The sequence below is a fragment of the Dioscorea cayenensis genome, chromosome 15, assembly GCF_009730915.1.
Source record: "Dioscorea cayenensis subsp. rotundata cultivar TDr96_F1 chromosome 15, TDr96_F1_v2_PseudoChromosome.rev07_lg8_w22 25.fasta, whole genome shotgun sequence".
NCBI classification, from domain to species: domain Eukaryota; kingdom Viridiplantae; phylum Streptophyta; class Magnoliopsida; order Dioscoreales; family Dioscoreaceae; genus Dioscorea; species Dioscorea cayenensis.
The window spans coordinates 12,277,702-12,301,251 of NC_052485.1; the positions used below are offsets into that span (position 1 = coordinate 12,277,702).

General features: G+C 36.1%; 1 pseudogene; it reads right to left on the reverse strand.

Moving 5' to 3' along the window:
* Positions 1–22,413: 22,413 nt before the first annotated feature.
* Positions 22,414–23,391, reverse strand: LOC120277698 (annotated as a pseudogene).
* Between the last annotated feature and the right edge of the window lie 159 nt (positions 23,392–23,550).

Genomic DNA, 23,550 nt, shown 5'->3' on the forward strand with positions numbered 1-23,550 from the left:
TTTTATTATGTTTCTTTCAATTGATTTTTTAATTAAGTTTCAATCTTGAATGCTTATGGTTTGATTTTCCCTTAGAGTGACACTAGGGTTGAGAATCCATCTAGTCACCCTTTTGACGAGTGACCATCACCATTAAGGTTAGACTTAGTAAGATTAAAAAAGATTGAGAGGGTGAGTCAAGAGGTAGCGGAGCGTCCCCTTTCCCTTTCGATGTGATTTATCCTACCTCCGCATTCCAAGAGTTTTTTGCAATCACAATAGAGTGAAATATTGATAGATCTCCTGCATTGGGGCTTAATTGTGCAGGCACAATAGAGTGAAGTGTTGAGAGATCCCTTCTGGTGGGGCTTAGTTGTGATTAGGGATCTTTCGCCTGAACCAAAGGGTTAGGTCTAGATTTGGGAATAGGATTTATCATTTGGAATCCCTAGAATCCAAAGCAGTCTCACGTAGTGTGAGGTGTTGAGAGTATTCCTTTTCTCTAGGGCATACATGGAGGGCTAGTTACAGTTGACCTTAGATTTGGGACTGTGAGCCTTTGGATTTCCTCAACTCTTTAAATCTCAATTAGGGAGACATAATATTTATTTTGCACTTTAAACAATAGTCCTAGGGGAGCACTATTCAAGTACCCCGCTTTATCATTGAGTGTTTCTTCCTCTTTATCCTTTGCTTATTTTCTCATCATTTTATTTCTTTAACATTTTGAATATAATCAGCAATTGATCATCACCTTAGCTAATTAATTACTTGTTTCTAGAGTCTATACCATGTGAATTTGACTACCTACCCCTTTGGTACTTTATTACTTTGACACCTGTGCACTTGCGGTACACACGCAAGGGTGTATCAAGGACCGTGCCAGGACACTACTTGGAGCCCAAGTAATAACTTACTCACCATAGGTATCACAACGCACATGGTGAGGCCGTAGCGGAACCCGACCCTATAAAAACCCTAGGTTTCTCTGAAATCGAGGAGACTTTTGTCGAATAAGGTATGGCAGTTGGATTTTTGGAGATTTGATCCGCGGGACACAGGTTTTCTTCCATATTCCATCGAATCACGGTGGATTTCTCAAGAGTACGTTAATGAGCATCATTAGAGAAGATCACACTTGACATACATCTTTAAGGATCATCAATAGAGGGGCACAAGTGACACACGTCATCCGGACAACCTTGTGATCCTCTAATCCCCAACCTTCGGAGAACTATTAGACGGAGTTAGTCTAGGAATATATCCTTATTTGTTCTTGTGGCTTTCTTGTGCTTTGATGCTTTCTTTTTATGATTCATAAAAACCTAATTAGAGGGGAATTATACGTCTAGGTCCCTCGGTTATTATTTGTGAATCTTGATTGATTAATATATATTATTCTAATTTTCATAATCATTACATGTTCTTATACTGTTGATATGGATGAGAAGGTTATGCCCCCATGTTGATGACGCCCATGCCATGATAGATCTATGCATGTTTTAAGAGGTTCAACATAGATAGCCACCAAGGGTTTTGGGGCTAGTAGGCCTTTGAATTCCCCTCATTCGATCCTAGAACATGATTGACACTTAACGTCTATCATAATTAATAATCAAGATAACTATAGTACATACTCCCAACTCCTTCCAAGTGTGCTTAATGATAACTCTGATTGTATTGATTAATCGTATTATTAAGTAAACTAAAGAAAGAGTGTAAACAATTAGGCTATTGATAAGTGCTTGTGCGATATGAATGCGAAGCGTTCATTCCTTATGTTGAACATTACTTTTCTCAGGTTTTTACATTAATATGTGTGTTTTTATGTTACTTTTATGCAGGTAGGGTTGTGAGGCCGAGTATGAAGGAAATAGGCCAATGTGGATCATAATGCACCTATTTTGGAGGAGATCTTGCTAAGGTTAAAAAGCGAAGACATAGGTCAGGTGTGAGATGCTAGAGTGTGTGCCAACCTCCTCGTATTCGAGTGAGCACATTCATTTGGAGGGGCACAGAGGCAGTCACACTCGAGCATTCTGATTTATGCATATAAGAACAAGAGATCCACCAACGTGTACATCATTGAAGAAGCAAGTGATTCACGACGTAAACGTGTGCCTGTTTGCGTTACCCTAATGAAAGTATGGAATTCGGGAGTATTTCCGGCAGAGTACTGTAGCAGGTTACTGTAGCATTGCCGAGAAATCAAAGAAACAGAGAATCCACACGGTCGTGTGGAAATTATCCACGCCCGTGTGGAAATTCCACAGGGGTGTGTGACATCATACACGCCCGTGCAGTCGCCCGATTCCAACCCTATTTAAAGCCGATTTCAGCCCCAATTTCAGCATTTTTTTCTCCATCTTTTCCCCAACTTGTGAGAAGGTTTCGGCTAGGGTTTCGAGGGGTATTGGCCAAGGTTTTGGAGAGGTTCTACGGCTCCGACATCAAGATTCCATTAGGAAGAAGGTTGGTAGGGGAGCTTCGATCGAGGATTATGACGAAGGAATCCTTGGATGACGAGTAGAGGACTTTCCACAAGACCATCGACACGACCATCGAGGGGGTTTCTTTATGGATTCATTGCTTTTACATTCAATTTCTTTGATTGTACTTAGCTCCATGGAGAGCTAAACCCCTAGTGGGTACTTGGGTGATTGTGAACCCTAGGATGTACTCGTTTCATTGAACTTCTTTATTATGATTTCAATAAATTGATGTTTATTGTGAGTTCCAACCTTGAATGCTTGATTGTATGAACATTTCCCCTAGAGTGACACTAGGGTTGAGAGTTCTTGTTGGTAACCTTGTGAGTGAGTGACACACCACGAGCGTTAGACAAAGCTAGGTTGGAGAGGGTTGAGAGGGTGAGTCAAGAGGTACAGGAGCGTCCCTTTTCCCCTCCGACGTGATAGATTCTACCTCCGTTCCTTGAGTTCTTTGCAGCCATAATAGAGTGAATAGTCTAAGGGATGAACCTCCGCTGGGGCCTAATTGCGCGTGCAATGGAGTGAAGCGTTGAGGGGATCTTAGTATCTATGGCTTAATTGTGGCTAGGGACCTTCCGCCTGGACCAAAGGGTTAGGTCTATAATTAGGAAGTGATTTATCACTTGGAATCCCTAGAGCCCATTGCAACTTTATTCGAGTGCGAGGTTGAGAGGTTACTTAATCTCTCCTCCGGGACATGAATAGAGTTAGGCATAGTTGACCTTAGATTTGGGACTATGTATGTAAGGATTTTCACAACTCACCATTGCATCGATTATTAAGCATAATAGAGAGTTCTTGCACTTAAAACGATTTTCCTAGGTGAAGCATCATCCGAGTACCCCATCTTTATCGATTGCCTTACCCTTTTCTTTATTCTTGCTCTCTCACTTGTTTCTTTTATTATTGAGAATTGAATCAATTTCACACCAATCATTATTGATCTTCCACATAGCTAAGAACCAAATTAAGTATTTTCATTCCCTACTCCCTGTGGATTCGACCCCGCTCACCCGGGATTATTACTTCGACAAACCCGTGCACTTGCGGGATATAAGCAAGGGGTACTTGTCAGCTATTGATTAAGTAAAAATGTAGTAATAGAAGCCTCCAGCCGTTCCTGGGGAAATATGACCCTTGTGCTCACCCACGAGATATTACTTGATGATCCGTACACTTGCTATATTACAGACCAAATGTAGTATTAAGTGGATACTTGCATGTTTATATATTTGCATAATTTTCACACCCTATAAATGTCCATCATTTATCAAGCTTAAAAACAATTTATAGATTATGTAATAAAGATAATTTTTTTTATAATTTTGGTGAATTTACATCCAAGTCATTTTATGATTTTTGTATGGCGGTTAAAATAAAAGTTGAGCATCTAGGGGCTTATGTACATACCCAAAAAAGGGTTAGCAGAGTAATTAATTAAAAGACTCTAGATAATTGCTCGTCTAATGTTATTAAGAACAAAACTACCTACAAGTATGTAGGGTCATGCTATTCTACATGGTACAGCTCTAATACGGATCCGACCCATTACATGTAATTCATATTCGCAACAACAACTTGGTGTTGGTAAAGAACCTAATATTCCACATATTTAGTTATATAGTATATGTACCAATAACACCACCAAATCATATAAAATTTGGTCCACAACACATACTTGTTATATATATTAGTCCACAACTTATAGATGTACCTACATTTTCTCTGAGATTTAAATTTAAGGTGGGTCCCACATTATAATATAATAATATTAAATAATAAGAGAATTAGTCGAGTGGCCGGCAAGGGTAATGAGTTCATGCAGGTGGGTCTCACTTCATCAGGTCAATACTCCAATACACTAAAAAATGGCATATTGATGTACATCACTTGGGAAGTGACAAAGAATACATGTGTCCAAATCAGAATAAATAGCCATCTCGGATATATGTGATGATGTAATAATGCAATAGTAATGTTCGTATTTTATATTTGGTGTGCAATAAAGAATTTATATTTGTACAAATAAATATAATACCATTGAAAATATTTATTTAATACATACAGCAACGCAGCGACACATACAATCTACACAGGTTTACTATTGAATTTAATGGACTCGGAATGCTTTCAAACATGATATTTCGACGTAAGTGACAGCAGCTGCGAATATACGACTGAACCTTCATAAACCAATACTAATAAATATGTCGAGGAAAAAGTAATCACAATATTAATTTTAATCACAGCCTGTAAATTGAATATATCCGTAGTCTAGATGAAGCTTCTTCAGGAAGGAGCTCATTGAGAATAAGAGTGGCATGTCTGTAAATATTGGATTTACACACTTAGGAGCTCTCAAAGTTCATCTATAAGTGTGTATGTGTGTACAATTTATAGAACCCCCATCCCCTAGGCCATCCGTTTTAATATTATACAAACAGCTGCCCACGTTCATACTACCACATGTTGAATTATGACTAGGTGATTCAAATTAAAGTTGGCGCCTATATTTTTCTCTGAGATTTGAATTTAAGGTGGGTCTCACATTATAATATAATAATATAAAACAACAAGAGAGTCAGTGGAGTTGAAAGCAAGGGTCATGAGTTCAGGTTTGTGGGTCCCACTTTATCAAGGCAATACTCCAATACACTGAAAAATAGCATATTGATGTACATAACCTGGAAAGAACAAAGTGTCCAAATTGGAATGAATAACCGTCTCGGGTATATGTGATGATGTAATAATACAATAGTAATGTAAGTATTTTATATTCAGTGTGCAATAAAGAAGTTATATTTGTATTAATAAAGATAATACCATTGAAAATATTTATTTAATACATATGACTGCGCATCGACACATACAATCTACACAAGTTTACTATTGAATTTAATAGACTCGGAACACTTTGAAACATGATATTCCAACGTAAGCGATAATAGCTGCAAATCCAGGACTAAACTAGTAGAAACCAGTACTAATTCACTAATAAATATGTCGATGAAGAAGTAATCACAATATTAATTGAGATGACAGCCTGTAAAATGAATATATTTGCAGTTTGGATTTAGCTTCTTCATAAAGGAGCTCAATGAGAGTAAGCGTGTCATATCTGTAAATATTAAGTTTGCACACTTAGGAGCTCTCAAAGTCCAATCTATCATGTTGTCTTTCGCCAAAGGATTAAATATTCACAAGATAGATTGAGAATTAATACTAGTAGAAGATTATTCTTCTTTAAAAATTTTAAAGTAGATTATTACTACAAGAAAATTGCATTTTACAAACAACATTTTCTGTTTGTAATTTGTTGTTAATTCAATTTATAGACAGATTAGAAATGGAATTTTTTAGTTTCTAAAAAGGTCGTTGCTAATTTATTACAAATGAAATAGAAGTCTGTTGCAGACATTAGCAATGAATTTGTAATGGAATAATAAATATACATGTTCAGCATATTCGAGTGAAAAGTGATAACTAAACCTTATAAAATTAAAGTGGTTGGTGAATATCCTAGATTTTTAAAAGAATATAAAGAGATATATACTGACCAACACATCCATCATCAGGACCATTTTGGAATTTGATGGTTTTAATCGATGCATTGACTAGATGGCCCATGTTTTGCTTTTATATACAAGAAATGTAGCTTTTGTGATGTTATTGGCATATGTTATTGATAAATGCTAAACTAATCATATTTTCTATATCATTTACACTGCATTTATCATGTATTTTTACATGTTTAGCACCAAAATAATATGAAATTTCATTCTTTTTTTTATATTCTCAATCGATTATTACTGTTGATATGGATGAGGAGGTTATGCCCCCATGTTGATGGCGCCCATGCCATGATAGATTTATGCATGTTCTAAGAGCTTAGGCATAGCTAATCGCCAAGGGATTTGGGACAGTGGTGGAAGAGATTCCATCTTAAGTTCCTAGTGATTTAGACCTAGTCGCCAAGGGATTTGGGGCTAGTAGGCCTTTGAATTCCCCTCATTCGATCTAGAACATGACTGACACTTAACGTCTATCAGAATTAATAATCAAGATAACTATAGTACATACTCCCAACTCTTTCCAAGTGTGCTTAACGACGTCTCTAATTATATTGTTTAATAGTATTGTATAAGTAAACTAAAGAAATAGTGCAAACAATTAGACTATTGATTAAGTGAAAAGGAAGTAATAGGAGTATCTTGCCATTCCTAGGGAAATACGACCCTCGTGCTCACCCACGAGATATTACTTGACGACCCGTAAAATTGCTGTATTACGAACCAAATATAGTATTAAGTGCGTACTTGCATGTTTATATATTTACATAATTTAAATACCTTATAAGTGTCCGTCAGTTATCAAGCTTAAAAACTATTTATAGATTATCCAATAAAGACAATTGTTTTTATAATGCTGGTGAATGTACATCCAAATCATTTTATGATTATTGTATGGCGGTTGAAATAAAAGTTGAGTATCTAGTGGCTTATGTATATACCCAAAAAGGGTTAGCAAAGAAATTAATTAAAAGACTCTAGATAATTGCTCGTTTAATATTATTTAAGAACAAAACTACCTACAAGTATGTAGGGTCCTGCTATTCTATATGGTACATCTCTAATACGGATCCGACCCATTACATGTAATTCATATTCGCAACAACAACTCGGCGTTAGTAAAGAGCCAAATATTTCACATATTTAATTCTGCAGTATATGTATCAATAGCTCCACCAAATCATATAAAATTTGGTTCACAACACAGACTTGATATATATATTAGTTATGACTATCTCTCAATTATATAATACTTAGAGCCATTAAATGGAGATATATTTACTATAAAAGTTATAAATTGCTATTTTAATGAATCTGTCTTTTCTTTGTAAGGGAGAGAGTCTTAACTAATATATATACCAAGTTTGTGTTGTGGGCCCCTTAATTGCTACATATTAATTACTCTATAATTTAATAGAGTACTCCCTTTCCCGTGATCAGGTACTTTCTAGTCTTTTTAACTAACCTTGCAATTAGAGCTGAAATCCTTTGGTGGGCTTATCCACATTTATCTATTTTTTTAAAATTTATTTTTAATGTATATATATATATATATACATGATCAATACTTTTCAATGGGTCCTATTCAGTAGATAGCTGCTAAATGTGGAAGAGTCTTTATAGCGGTATACTTTTTGGCCTTTATGACCGTCATGAAGATCAATGAAAGTGAATTTAGATTTCATGATAACATCAATGAAAGGAACACTCTTGAACCAATAACTTAGTAGACATGGAAATGAGCATCAATTAATCCTTTTTTTTGTGCAAAACTAAAAATTAGAATCTGACAAGCATAATCAAATATCAACTATATATGGGTTGCACCAAAGTACCGGTTGAACATCTTTATGATCAATTGGTTCCAAAAAAAATTCCATTGCTTTAAAACTATTTGAGAAGCAATCATAGTGTGTGATTAAAAGAGGGAATCATAGTGAATTGACTGAGAGCAAAAACACTGAAAAAAAAAGGCGAAAAGAAGTTTGTAATCTATCTCTCCATGTCGGGACTAAATTGTTTCTCGTGTCACTACGCTTGAGAACTATGTGGCCTTTATCCCCACTTCTCCCCACAATTAGATGCAAAGTTAGATACTGTATGTCATTCAATACTTCTGGATATCCAAACAGGACCAATTTTTCTTTTTTCTTCTGCTAGCTCTAAAGAAACTTGTTAACCCACCTCTACACTCTTGAAAATCAAATTCTAACCACAACTTGTCTAATAAATCAGAAAAAATAAAAATAATAAAATATAAAATAATAATAAAGAAAAGAAAATTAAAATAAGGTATTCGTCCCTAATTATATGGCATGGGTGAAATTAGAGACGGAGCTAAAAATTTATTTTTGGAGAGCCAAAAGAAATTTATTGGGGAAAAGTAAAAAAATTGAGACAAACAATAGAGTTTTATAAATATTTTTTTATAGTATATATGGGAAAACATCATTTAGAGACGTCCCTAGATTTCAATTCTAGGGATGTTTTTAAATCTAAGCCGTTGGATCATCATCCGATGGTTGATTGATTATATAAACACTGTACACCTTTTTACTGTTCATGATCACTGTACAACACTGTAGAACGCGGTTTCTACTGTTCATGGCCCTTTGGGCCCTTTCCACAATTCAGTATGAGTAAATGTGGAGTTTCAATCGTTAGGCCGGTTTATTGGTCCACATGGGTTCTTCTCATAAGCCTCCATGTGTTCATGTTCATCTCCAATTGTATTATTTATATACTATTATTACGCATTTTCAATGCTCGTGTTTGTCTTAATTTTCTTCATTGATTAACTATATTAATTTAATAATAATACTATTAGTTGAGATGATTAATAAAAATAGTAAAAATGGTGATAAGCCATAGGTTGATTGATAGCTTAGCGACATTGGTTCTACTACGAAAAATAAATGTAGGACATTCAAGTATTCTGAGTTTAAGTCTCGCTGGATACAGTAATGATAATGGATCCTTGGTGCGAGTTTGGGCTTGAACCTTGAACACCTCATTCAAAGGTGGGATGTCCGAGCTGAATAATTGATTTCAGGACGTGTCCACATCCTTTTGATTAACAACACAAAAATGTTATGATAATAATAAAATGATTAGGGATAATAACATTAAATATCGAAGCCAAATACAATTTTCAAAATACAAATCTGTTTTATTTCTATGTTTGTAATTTCTATGTAAATTGCCAAACATGTCCTAAACTAGCTAAATTAGTTCTTGTTTAGCATTAAAATTAAAAAATTTAATTATGTCTCTATAAAATTAAACTAATTTGATAATTTGATTTATTAAGTCTCCATAAAATTTTAAAAAAATCATAATCATAATCTTAGCAAATTTTAATACGTTGGTCTTTCATATTCTTTTGTAAAAATAACTAAATAACACTTTTTTATATTATATAAAATAATAAAATGACATCATATGATGTATTTATAAAACTCAATTGATCAATTAATATTAACCATTCAAACTTAGTAAGTTCTAAGTTAAAAAAAAAAAAAAATCATCAACACCTAACTTCATGATATTTAGAAATCAATAAATGTTATCAACTAATTAGTATAACGTAGGATATTAAACAAAATATCACTACGAAAACTTTATGTTATGATTACAAAATAAAATTATAAAAATATTGCTTCATGGTATTTATAAAAAAAAATTATTAATTGAATTTCGGGTAGGATTCGAGTTCGGGCTCGGGTCAGGTATCATAATTCCCATACCCGCACCTGCAACCACTTTACATTAATCGGGCATTACCCAAACCTGACCTGAAATCAGGTCAAACGTGATTTTACCCTTTAAACTCAGGTCAAGTAGGGTCAGGTCGGGTCAAGTTTGGATTTAATTGCTATCCCTACAGATCGAAGGAAGCACCTTATTATTTTAGAATTTTAATTTATATTTTCAAAGTAGTTTTTATTTAATATTTTATAATTATTTTAGTTTTATTAGTTATTTTAGTTTTAATTATTTATCCAATAATTTATCATTATTTACTATTTGGTCTTTAGTCTAGGTTTTTAAAATACTTGTTTTAGGGTTTGTGAGATGAGGAATTGATCAATTGAAATTTATGTTCTTATTTACTTTATTTTGAGTGTGAGTTTTTGGATTTGAACTGTGTATTCGATGCATCATGTGGTATCAGAGAAAGATGTCAACTGATGGCGACGATGGTTTTCATGATGGTCATCAGGAGGCTAGAGCTCCTCTGCAAGGGGACAAAGCATTGCAACAATTGGATCAACAAATAGATCTCAGATTTCGGCGTTTTGATGAGATCTTTGAAAAAATTGTAGATCATCTAGATGCTCTACAAATTGATGCACATAGAAGATAGTATATGACAATAAAAGGCCAGGGGTGGAGTTGGCTCGTGGTGAACCTGTTGACAAACGTGTTCTTGTTCTTATTCGTAGAAAATATGTCTATGATGAAGATTCAGAGGAAGAAGATGAATTTGAACCTAATTGGTTTGGACGACATCAACCATATGAAGGCCAAAGAGTGAGAAATAATTAGGGGCGTGTTAAAAGGGATTTTGGAGATTTTCTATTAAAGGTGGATATCTCGTCTTTCAATAAAAGCCTGGCTGTGGAAGAATTTTTGGATTGGATTATAGAAATTAACAGATTCTTTGACTACGTGGAGAACCCTCCAGAATAGCGAATCTGATTGGTAGCCTGCCATTTGAAATTAAGGGGGAGCATCTGCATGATGGTAATGGATTCCATCCAGAAGAGAACAAGAAGGTAAAGGTCCCATACGAACATGGTACATTATCAAATATATATTGAAAAGGAAGTTTCTACCCCCAAATTATGAACAGATCTTGTTTCAACAGTATCAGCTTCGTCAACAAGGTAGCCAGTTTGTCTGTAAATACATTGCAGAATTCATGAGATTGGCTGAGAGAAATAACCTCCTTGAGTCAGAAAGTCAACAAGTTGCGATGCATTTGGAGAGATTGAGGCCAACACTCAAAGATAGAATTGTGGTGCAAGTTATTCAAACATTGTCAAAGGAAAGAACATGGCTTTAAAGGCAGAGTTAATGCAACAAGAGCGAAGTTGGAGGAACTATGAAGATTATAAAGCTATAAAGTCCACATAGGAGTTTGAAGATTGTAGAAATAAGAACAACAACCAATACAGAGGGAACAAGGTAGTAGAGATGTAAGGGAAAGATAAAGAAATTAGGAAAATAGAAAATCCCTATGCCAAACCTACTATAAGGAAGTGTTTTAGGTGTAACCAACCTAGACACAAATCAAATGAATGTTCTTTGAGGAAGACTGTGAACATTGTAGAGAAGAATGAAGAAATTATTTGTGCACCAGAAGGTGATGAGGAAGAAGAATATAGAGCAGATGAGAGTCAAGTTTATCTTGTAAGGCAGATTATGCCAACTCCCAAAGATGAAGAACAGATTCAAAGCCACAGTTGCTTAAAAATAAGGTGTTCAATACTATTACTGATGATGGAAGTTATGAAAATATAATTAGGGATGCTTCTAAAACTGAGGGAAAAGATGAAAAGGTTGATTGGGAGTGTGCTGATGGAAGAAAGAAGAACAATAAAAAGGATTTATCTGAGTTTCATAAAGAATCAAAGCTAAGGTTGTGGTTGTTCTTGAAGAAGAAGAGAAAGAAAGCTACTAAATGGAAAGATTTCAAAATTAACAAATTCAAATTTTGGGATGGTGATGGATTGATGAAATAATCAATTACAAGTTTAATTACCTGGATCAAAACTCGAGGTTGAGTTTCTCGCGAGTTAGGGTAAATGACACAACCAGATGGAAGAAAGCTCCTTATTATTTAGGATTTTAATTTAAATTTTCAAAGTAGTTTTAATTTAATATTTTATAATTATTTTAGCTTTATTAGTTATTTTAGTTTTATTTATTTATCGAGTAATTTGTTATTATTTATTATTTGGTCCTTAGTCTAAGTTTTATAAATACTTGTTTTGGGTTTGTGAAAAGAGGAATTGATTAATTGAAATTTATCTTCTTATTTACTCTATTTTGAGTGTGAGTTCTTGGATTAGAACTGCGTATTTGCTGCATCAGATCACCACTAATAATGTAGAAATACAAATAATATCTCCAGAAAGGCCCCTTTCTTGCATGATCACACCAAGAAAAACTAGAGAAATTACCCTCCAAAGATTGCTCCCAAAAGCTTGCCAATTTTATTAGGATTCAATAGAAGAAGAGATGCTTTCTTCGTCTTCCTTCTTCCAATACATCAAGAGAACAAAATCCCCGCTTATTTTCCTTTTTTTTAATGGCTACCTTCTCAATATATACAAATTTATTTTTAGGGGTTCTTTTGCATTTTGCCCCCTGTCTTTATTACTAAAAATAAATGGGCTAGATCGAAGTTTGCCCACCAAACCATAAATCTCCCCCTCCATCCCATGGGGAGATGTCCACACATAAACTCTTCATTTGTAACTCAGTCCCACCAACTTGGCACAAAACTGATGTTTATCACGAGTGACCATCTTATTCAATATATCAGGATTTTTATTAGTAGGAATCTTTTTTAGAAATATTTCTTGATTGTTTATGGCATCACGAATGCAATGGTACCTTACATCAATATTCTTAGTGCGATAATGATATGTGGCATTTTTGCTTAATTCCAATGCACTCTGGCTATCATAATTAACAATATATTCATCTTATTTCATGCCCAACACTTGAAGAAATCTTTTCATCCAAAGCATTTCTTTGCCTACTTCAATCAAAGCAATATACTCTGCTTCAATGGTCGATAAAGCTATGCATTTTTTGTAATTTGGACTACCATGAAACATCTCCCCCCACAAAAGTAAACATGATCCCTAAAGTTATCTTTCTATCATCAAGGTCGCTTGGCATATCAGCATTTGTGAATCCTTTTATAATTGGTTTTGAACCTCCAAAACATACATCTTGGAAGTACCTCTCATATATCTAAAGATCTACTTCATGGCCTCCGAGTGAACTCTACCTATATTAGAGAAAAAACTATTGACTAAACTAACTATGGTGTGACACACTAACACACCCTTTGTGTGTGTATCACAAGTGTATGGGTTATCGAAGTAATAAAAGTACCTTGGTGAGTGGGTAGTTATATCCACAGGGAATAGTGATCAGAAACACAAGAATTGCTATTTAACTATGGTGAGGATGAATCAATAGTGGTGCGAATAATGTTGATGCAAATAAAAATAAAGAAAACAAGAGAGAGAGAGATACAATAAAATGATAGGAGAGGGAATCGATAGAAAGTGGGGCATCCAGACATTGCTCACCCTAGGATTATTGCTTCAAGTGCAAGACCAATCATTATGTCTCCCAACTGATGTCTAATGAGTCGTGGAAATCTTTAAACACACGATCCCAAACCTAAGGTCAACCAAGACTAACCCTACACTATGCCCCGGCAGAGAAATCGCTCAATCTCAACACCTCACACTATGAAAGGTTGCTTAAAGCTCTAGGGACTCCAAGTGATAAACCATATTCCCTAATCAAGATCTAACCCTTTGGTCCAGGCGAAATACCCCTAGTCTCAATTAAGCCCCATCACTAAGGATTACTGCAACATTTCACTCTGTAGCTTTCACAACTAAGCCCAGCAGAGTTCCTCTCTTAGCACTTCACTCTATTGCGACCACAAAGAACTCTTGGAACATGGAGGTAGGATAAATCACACCAGAAGGGAAAGGGGACGTTCCACTACCTCTCGACTCACCCTCTCAACTCTCTCCAACCTAGCTTTGTCTAACCCTCATGGTGTGTCACTTATCTACAAGGGTTACTAAGATGGATTCTCAACACTAGTGTCACTCTAAGGGAAAATCAACTCAACAAGCATTCAAGATTGGAACTCAATTAAAATATCAATTAAAGAAAACATAATAAAAGGTCAATGAAACAAAAACATACTAGGGTTTATAAGTCCAAGTATCCACTAGGGGTTCAGCTTTCTATGGAGCAAGATACAATCACTAATGAAATCGAAAGTAAAAACATGCAATCCATGAGTAAAACCCCCTTGGTGTCCATATCGATGGTCTTCTAGAGTAGCCTCATCTTCTTCAAAGGTTCCCTCGTCAAGCCTAGGGCACACCTCGCCCAGTCGATGCAGACGAAAGCTCCCCCAATAACTATCTTCTGAAGGAACACGTTGTTCATGGCCGTAGAACCACTCCAAAAGCCTTGACAAAGCCTCTCCAAACCCTAGCCGTGAGTACCTCCAAAGATGGGGAAAAAAATGAGAAAATAACAGGAAAAGGATTTCCAAAACGTCATAAGTTGCGGCTTCAAATAGGCTAGAATCGGGCATCCACACAGGCGTATGGAATTTTGACACGCCCGTGTGAATCTCCAGGAAATGAATTTCTGCGATTTGTGAATAGTAACTGCTACATTACTTTTTCTAGAGTGATTTGCTACAATAAACTGCTGCAATACTTCGTCAAAATACTCCCGATTCCACACTCTTTATCGAGACCACATGAATGAGCACACATCCATGCGGTAGATCGCGCTGCGTCTTCAATAAAAATCACCTTTATGATGATCTTGCTAACATTGCACATGTCTGAACACGCGAATGTGACTGCCTTTGTGCCCCTCCAAACCATGTATTTGCTTGAGCATAATGGAGGTTGGCACACAATCACATGTCTTTAAGTACAACTCGTGTCTTCGCGTTTGTTCACTTGAAGATTTCATCAACTAAGTGCATCCACGATCTACTTTTGGCTCCTTTCTTTCATAATTGTCTCCATAACCCTTCATGCACAGAAGAACACAAATACATATGCATAAATGATAAAATCTGAGAAAAGTAATGCTCAATGTAAGAAAAGAATACTTCGTATGACTAATACACAACACTTATCACACCCATAAGTGCATGGGGTCATCAAGTCATACCTCTTGCTCAAGCACGAGAGGGTCGTATTCCTAGGGCCCAAGAAGCTACTCTTACTTCCTCTTCACTTGTTGTCTAGTCTATAGAATCAAGTGATTGTGTTCTAAACTACAAAGTAAAAGAAAGAACTCTAAATGTGTGTCTACAGTCGAGGCAAATCACGGGTAGAAATCAGGGGATGAAGATGGTCAAGAATGTGGATCCCCCTGTGGCTACTAAAGTGAGAAGGATACTAGAACTATCATGCAATTGGTGGTGTGGACCAACAGATTCCTGAGATAGATCAACCCAATGGCCACAGCTATTGACCTCTAATCCGACACGAGTATTGATACAGAATTTCTTCTGACCAAATCCTTCTATGATTGTATTACAAGTAGGAAATCTCTAATTAGGACTGAAAAACAAACTAGGTCCAACCCTAATGTTGGAGGGGAACAAAATACTCAATGATCACGGCGTATTTATACATGGATCATGGTCACTCAACCTAGTACAACCTAGAAATTGACATACAGAGTTCTCATGCATATCAATACAACAAAGTGTACCAAGAATGCATCACAACACACCAAAATGCAGTAAAATAGATCAAAGCATCCAATCTACACAAGTTCCCCCCAAGGTTCACCAACATATGGTGACCTTGGGGTTTAGTTGTTCATATTAAGAAAATACATGATCAAGTCCATAAAAACAACTAAATAAGAAGCAAAGAACTCCCTCAAGTGATGAATGTGGAGATAAGCCACGGGAAACTTCCAACGACACCACTAAAGGGGTGGCTTCCTTGTTCTCTACAAGCTTGAACAATGGGAGATGACGCTGGATCTTGCATTTTCCTTTGATTTGCTCGTCTAAAATGTCTTCTTGAGTTGTCTTTGCCTCGGGTTTGGAAGATGGAGAGAAATGGTGGAGGTAGGAGAAGAAGGTGTGTAAGAAGATCTTTCAAAAAACCCTAAAACTCCCTTTTAAAACTTCTTGGGGTTGGCTTTACAGCCTTGTTCAAGGGTGTGAAGGAGGCCGTCAAAGTCTCAAGAATTTGCTAAAAATTCATGAAGTATTACAGTATATGCTACAGTAACCTGTTACAATAAAGCTTCTACAGTAACCTCTACAGTATTGTGCATTTTTCATCAGGTTCATAGGCGTCTTCAGAGCCGTCAGCAAACCCGTTAACGAAACCTGAGACTTTGTCGTTTCTTAAGTTCTTCATGCTACAGTAGCTGCTACAGTGTTAATGCAGTACCAAGCTTTACAGCGCCATTTTCGGTATCATTTTCCTTCTCTTTTGGTTTGTCGAGCTCACCTAGGTATCCTCAAGACCTGTAACACGAATAAAACTAATGAAACCACATAAACGGAAATAATTCATCAATCTATACATAAATAGTACAATAAGAATACATATAAAATACACACATTTAGGCATTTATCAAACTACATTAGTGATATCAGGCCGAGTGAATACCATAGCATACATTAGACTCCCAAGTGTAGAAGTGTATGGAATTGTTGACATATCTTGCTTTTCTTCTTAAGTAGTGGGACAAGATTTCTTGCTAAGTATAAAGTGATTAGCAAGAGGTGTGCTAACTAGTTTAGCACTCTTCATATTAAATCTACTCAGAACCCACTCAACATACTTCTCTTGTGAAAACCATAACTTCTTAGCTTTCCTATCACGAAGAATTTGCATGCCGAGAATTTGTTGTGCTGACCCTAAATCTTTCATGTTAAAAGAGTCAAACTCCTTTTTCAAAACATTAGCCATGGCAATATCTTGTCCTACTATCAGTATATCATTTACATATAATAGAAGGATGATAAATTTACCATCTGGACGCACTTTAAAGTACACATAGTGATCTACATCCATTTTGATATAGCCATGATTTACCAGGAAATAGTCAAATTTATTATACCAATGTCTTGGTGCATGTTTCTACCTATATAAACTCTTTTATAACCTGTAAACCATGTATTGTTTCCCTTTTACTTCAAAATTGTTTGGTTGATCCATGTAAATTTCTTCTTCCAAATCACCATGAAGAAATGTCATCTTCACATCAAACTGCTCAAGCTCAAGGTCCAAACTATCTATAGCAATTAATCAAAGAATACCCCGAATAGAGCTTATCTTCACAACATAAGAAAAATCTCATCAAAGTCAATTCCTTGCTTCTGATTAAAACCTTTGACCACTAAGTGAGCGTTATATTTTATTATCTTCTCACCATACATTGTCAACTTGAACACCCACTTGTTCTTCAAGGCTTTTCTATATTTACGAAGTTCGACAAGCTCATAAGTATTATTCTTCATTAGAGAATTCATGTCCTCATGCATAGATTTTATCCAATGAGCTTTATGTTTATGATTTTGAACTTCTTGAAAGCTTTCTGGCTCCCCCTCTTCAGTAACTGTAAAATACTCTAAACTAGGATATCTAGAAGATAAACGATGTTCTCTGGTTGATCTTCTGAACTAAAGTTCTTCTATAATTTTAGGTGGTAGAGACAATCCCCTTGCTCAACACTATCATCAACATCAAACCTGTTCAAGCATATCTGACACACCCCTTGCGTGTGTGTGTACCGCAAGTACAAGGGTCATCGAAGTAATAAATTACCCCAGTGAGTGGGTAGTCAAATCCATAGGGAATAGTTGTTTAGAAGAACAAAGTGTTGCTATCTAGCTAGAGTGAGAACCAAGTTGTGAGGTTGCTTCATATCAATGCAAAGAAAAATAAAAGAGAAAAGAAGTAAAAGGAGTAAGGAGAGGTAATCGATGGTAAAATGGGGTACTCGGACAATGCTCACCCTAGGACTATTGTTTCGAGTGCAAGACTAATATTATGTCTCCTAATTGAGGTTTAATGAGTCGTAGAGATCCAAAGACACATTGTCCCAAACCTAAGGTCAACTGTGACTAGCCCTTTACACTATGCCCCAGCGCAAAGGGATACTCTCGATGCCTCACACTGTGTATGACTGCTTTAAGCTCTAGGAATTCCAAGTGATAAACCCTATTCCCTAATATAGATCCAACCCTTTGGTCCAGGCGAAAGACCCCTAGTCACGATTAAGCCCAAACACTAAGGATTGCTTCAACACTTCACTCTGTTGCTCGCGCAACTAAGCCCCAGTAGAGTTTGTCTCTTAGCACTTCACTCTTTTGTGACCATAAATAAATCTTGGAATATGGAGGTAGGATAAATCATGTCGGAAGCGAAAGGGGATGTTCCGCTACCTCTCGACTCACCCTCTTCAATTTTGCTAAGTCTAATCCTAATGAAGTTGTCACCAGTTCAAAGGATTACCTAGATAGATTCTCAACCCTAGTGTCACTCTAAGGGGAAATTGAATCAACAAGCATGCACGATTGAAACTCAATTAAAACATCAATTAAAGGAAACATAATAGAAATCAATGAAACAAATTCATCCTAGGGTTTACAAGTCCAAGCACCCACTAGGGGTTTATCTCTCCATGGAACAATACAAAGTTAAAGATAAAATCAAAGACAAATGCAAGCAATCCATAGAGAAAACCCATTTGTCGTCCATATCGATTGTCTTGAGGAGCCGCCTCATCTTCTCCAAAGGTTCCCTTGTCAAACCTAGGGCACACATTGCCGAATCAATGCCGACGAAAACTCCCCCAATAGTTATCCTCCAAAGGAACCCGATGTCGAATGCCGTGGAACCTCTCCTAAAACCCAACAAAAGCCTCTCCAAACTCTAGACGCACTCTCCCCAGAAGATGGTGGAAAGATAGGAAGAAGATCCCCAAATAGAACTCTTAAAGTGGTATTTATAGGGCTGAAATCGGGCATCCACACGAGCGTGTGGAATTTCCACACGGCCATATGGATTTTCACGTTGTCTTTTCCTGTGCGCTATGAATAGTAACTGCTATAATACCTCACTGAAATACTTCTGAATTCACTTTCTTCATCGAGCCAGCATGATTGGGCACACATCCATGCGGTAGAACACTCCGTGTCTTCAATTAAACCACATTAACGAAACTCTTAACAACGTTGCACAAGTCAGAACATATGAATGTGACTGCCTTTGTGCCCCTCCACTTTGTGTATTCACTTAAGCATAATGGAGGTTGGCACACACCCACATGTCTATAAGCAAAACTTGTGCTTTAACTCTTGTTTGATCCAAGAATTTCATCATCAATCGCGTCCACGATCTACTTTTGCTTTTTTTCTTCCAAACTAGTCTCCACAACCCTAAATACACAAAAAAACACATATACACATGAATGAGCTATAAAATCTGATAAAAATAATGTTCAATGTAAGAAAAGTATACTTCATATTACTTATACACAAGCACTTATCAATATCATTAGATCCATTCTCTTCATGTAGTTTTTTTGTTGTGAGAGACTGCTCTCCTAAGAGCAATATATCAGATCAGACAGATAGATGGCCCATGAACCCTTCTCAACACAATCCAGGTATTGTATAGTAGCCGCAAAATTCATCCCCTCTGGGGATCGAACTCGTGACCTACTCTTTGTCTCACTCTTAAGGTGAGCACTCTTACCAATTGATCTGTAGATTAATTAATGAGAGGCGCTCACCTTATAAACGAGACAAAGACTAGGTCATGGGTTCGATCCCCAAAGGGGATGAATTTCGTGACTATTGTACAGTACCTGGATTGTGATGAGAGGGTCAGTAGATCCATCTATTTGTCTGATCTGATCTGTCACTCTTTAATTTTATATATCCAGGTATTGTATATGATATTTTACTTTCCAGCATGTCACTAAAACCATCATCTCTGATTTCATAACACATTATCAAACCATATTCGAAAGCCCGAGAGAAACCATGTTATAAATAGATACCATAAAACAATTGTTATAACATCTTGCCTAGTGACAACAACACGATAAAAGAAGACTTGGTTCATAAATAAAGTTCATTACAGACAAGGATAAATCATTTTAAAACAATATCAGGGAAGGTATCCACTCACAATACTTGGACCCATAGGTCTAAGATCTCAAGCGTGACTACTACTCCACAAGCTCTTTACCTTTGCCAGATATTTCATTGTCTATAAGATTTTAAATAAATAAAAAAAATAAAACTTAACCGGGGATGTATGAATGCATAAAAAAGAATAAACATTACTAATCCTACTAGTAATGCATGAAAATTACATTAACTAGTGGAGCTTACTTCGATATGTTAAAGACAACAAATAAAACCCCACTTTTCTATCTCTAGTTAACACTTCTCTAAACAAATATCAATTAAGTGTAATGATCAAAACTATTTATTTTGGCATAAAATAGGGAGTAAAATTAAATACACCTAAATCTTGGTTTTGAAATAATTCAAATATAAATTTAAAAAACCATATTCTGATTTAAAAAGTGCACTGTAAATATATGATAGGATCAATGAGGATTAATTAAGCCTTAACTATTTACTAATGAAATTACCTAATCATTACAGTGTCAGCTAACCTATCTTGACTTTTTTAACAAAAAACATATGAATCCAAACTTAAACATATATATACCCCACAAAGAGGATTCAACATGAGATACACGTTTTACGAGGCAAAAATCTCACCATAAAAGCAATGTGAGGCCCACAAATTAACCAAATTAAAATATCAAAATCCCTAATTATGAACTAATTCAGTCAATTAATCATCCACCACAATTATAAACACCATTATCTTCATAGTCTATCAAACTTAAAGTTAGGCATGAACTCTTATCTTATTAAAGGAGGAGGAAGAAAACAATAGATAGGATCGGCTGTCGATGGGAAAAGAAAAGTTTCAACTAAAGGAAAAAATAGCTAGGGTTTTAAAGTTTGATTAAATAGTCACCCAAGGCAAAAAATTACAGAAACACCTGTGGGATCGAAAATATGCGCCCTAGTGTCGTGTTAGTGAAGGGATACCAGGTGATATATATCGAATCACAAATATTATTATTATTTTTTATCTTTGTGGGTTCTTCCTTTCCTAATAGAGACAAGCCTCTATTATTAATTACCCCAGACTGAAATCTTAGGAACCTCCGATTAAGGGCTCAAATACAAGTAAAGGCAAGAAAATTTGCAAATTATAAATCTTATTATTTAGTATATACATATATTAATATATATATATATATATATATATATATTACTGCCGCTGTTTGTGCCTTGTCGCCATGTTGCATGCCTTGCTACTTTAAAATATATCTCATTACCGCCTTGAAATTTGTATACTTTCTAAAAGAATTTGTCACTGCCCCAAAATGTGCATTTTGACATTGCTTCAATATGAACATGTTTAAACGCTACTTCATAATTGCTTCGGTGTGACATGTTTATCATGGCTTCAGAATTTATCGAGTCTTCATCAACCACATATTTATGCCTTGTAAAATGCTATGTATCAAATTAAACATCCAAGCTTAGAAGGCCATACTTGCTTCTTGTTACTAAATAAACACCATCCATTGTTGTGTATGTAGTTATCCAACCCATCAGCTTTGCTTTCCTTACTTTTATTTTTATTTTTATTTTTATTTTTTGATAATTCATGCAAAAATTGGCTAGATTTCATTATTTTATATATATACTTATCATTGACTTATTCCCATGTGCATGGTAGGACCCCCTCCCTTTTTTTTATATTGATTTATATATATATCAATGCACGTGACAATGCATGCAAATCATTATATGATTTTTTTTTTCTTTCTTTTTCTTTTTTTTTTATCATTCATTCATTTATTTTCATATACATATATTTGTTTAGGTGGGACCGGCCTCTTAGGTACATGCATCTCATCATGCATACATTCTTCTCATCTTGAAACCTCCATGTGTATCCTTTGTATAGTGGGATCCATTTTTTTTATTCTTATTTCCTAATGAACCATGTACTATTGCATGTTTCTTATTCTCTCTCCCCTATCTCACAACATACTTGATCATCATGATATATATACTCAATTTCAGTGGCATTCAATTGCATGGAAATAAGAGCTCCACTATTCCCACAATGCTGGTTACATACTTGGTCACTTGTGAGAGATCCCTTTTCATTCCTTAATCAATTTTTTTTTTTTAATATTCTTTTTTTTATATATATTTTTTACAAAGAACAAATCACAATTTCGACATGAACTTCAATTTTCACACTGCGTGTGGTGGAATAGATTTTTTTTTTTTTTTCAACATAAGCACCGTTTGTCTGTGGTTTAGTTGAATTTCAACATAAGCAGTGTGTTTAAATAAATGTGTTTCTAAGGCAATGAGAGATTAAGGGCCAAAATCTTTTTAAGCAAAGCAGAACAAACCGAGTCCCAACTGTGTCTTATTTATTACAACTTAAATGACAAGCAAATGCATGTCTTAGAAAGACTCCTCATGGAATAACGTGCTGATAGAGGGGAAGAGCGCCAAAGCCTCACGTTCAACTCTCTCTTTCTTTACAAGAGCCAACATGTCCTCAAGATAGCTTCTAAATGGTGTCTGCAAAGCCTGCAGATCTTTGCTCAAGTACTCATGCTTCATGGAGAGATCCATGGCGCGTTTGAGACGCTGGGTCCTCGCATCGACGACCTCACGTGGGAGCCAAGCCAGCGTCTCCTTGATGTCCAGATCGTACATCGGATCATAGAGATCTTCACATCGCAACCCGTAGTTCTTGAGACGCTGGGTGAGAGCCTTGTAGTGCTGGGCGGCGAACTAGTTGCGGGCGTGGATTGAGGAGTGTCTCGCAACCACGCTCGGCACGTGAAACCATCAAAGCATAGAGGCGAAACCACAATACAAATCCAACAATAGGCTTAAACACTCCCCATAGCACCAACTTATGTAAAGTTCATGGCTGCACAATGATTTGAAAACCTCGTCTATTCTCTAATATAAACATATCTTCATAAGCATTAATTTAAATTTTTGAAATCCGGATCCTTGATGATGACAACATGGCACGTTGTATGTGACCGAACATAGTTCGTAATGCTACCCAGCAAAATCTTCTGGATTTGGCCAAGGCCTTGGCTTCCCATAACCAGTGAATTTAGCTTCAATTCTTCAACAGCATCACAGAGCTTCTCCTTCTTGCTCTTATAAATGGATATTTTCTTCACTACCTTACAAAATTCTGGCCATGGGTGATCATTAACAAGCATCATATTGTCTTGGTTATCAATGAAGATTAAATTCCGCAACGGCAGCAGTGACGACGCAGCAATAGCAGCAACAAAAGCACAGCAGCAGCGACAACAATGGTTTCATGGAAGTAGTGACAACTGGGAGGTGAGAGCGGGACCGGGGCTTTGAGTTGACGGTCAGCAACGACGGCAGCGACAGCAACAACAACGATCCTTCTTCTCATCTTCTCCCTCTGGCTTTCTCTCGCTCTTTCCTTTCTTCTTTCTCTCTGTTCCTTCGTCTTCTTTTTCGCCTTCGTGCCTTTTCGCATTCGTCTTCTTTTCTTCGTTCTTCTTTCCGATTCAATCTTATGTCCGGTTCGTTCGTCCCTCTGGTTCCTTCT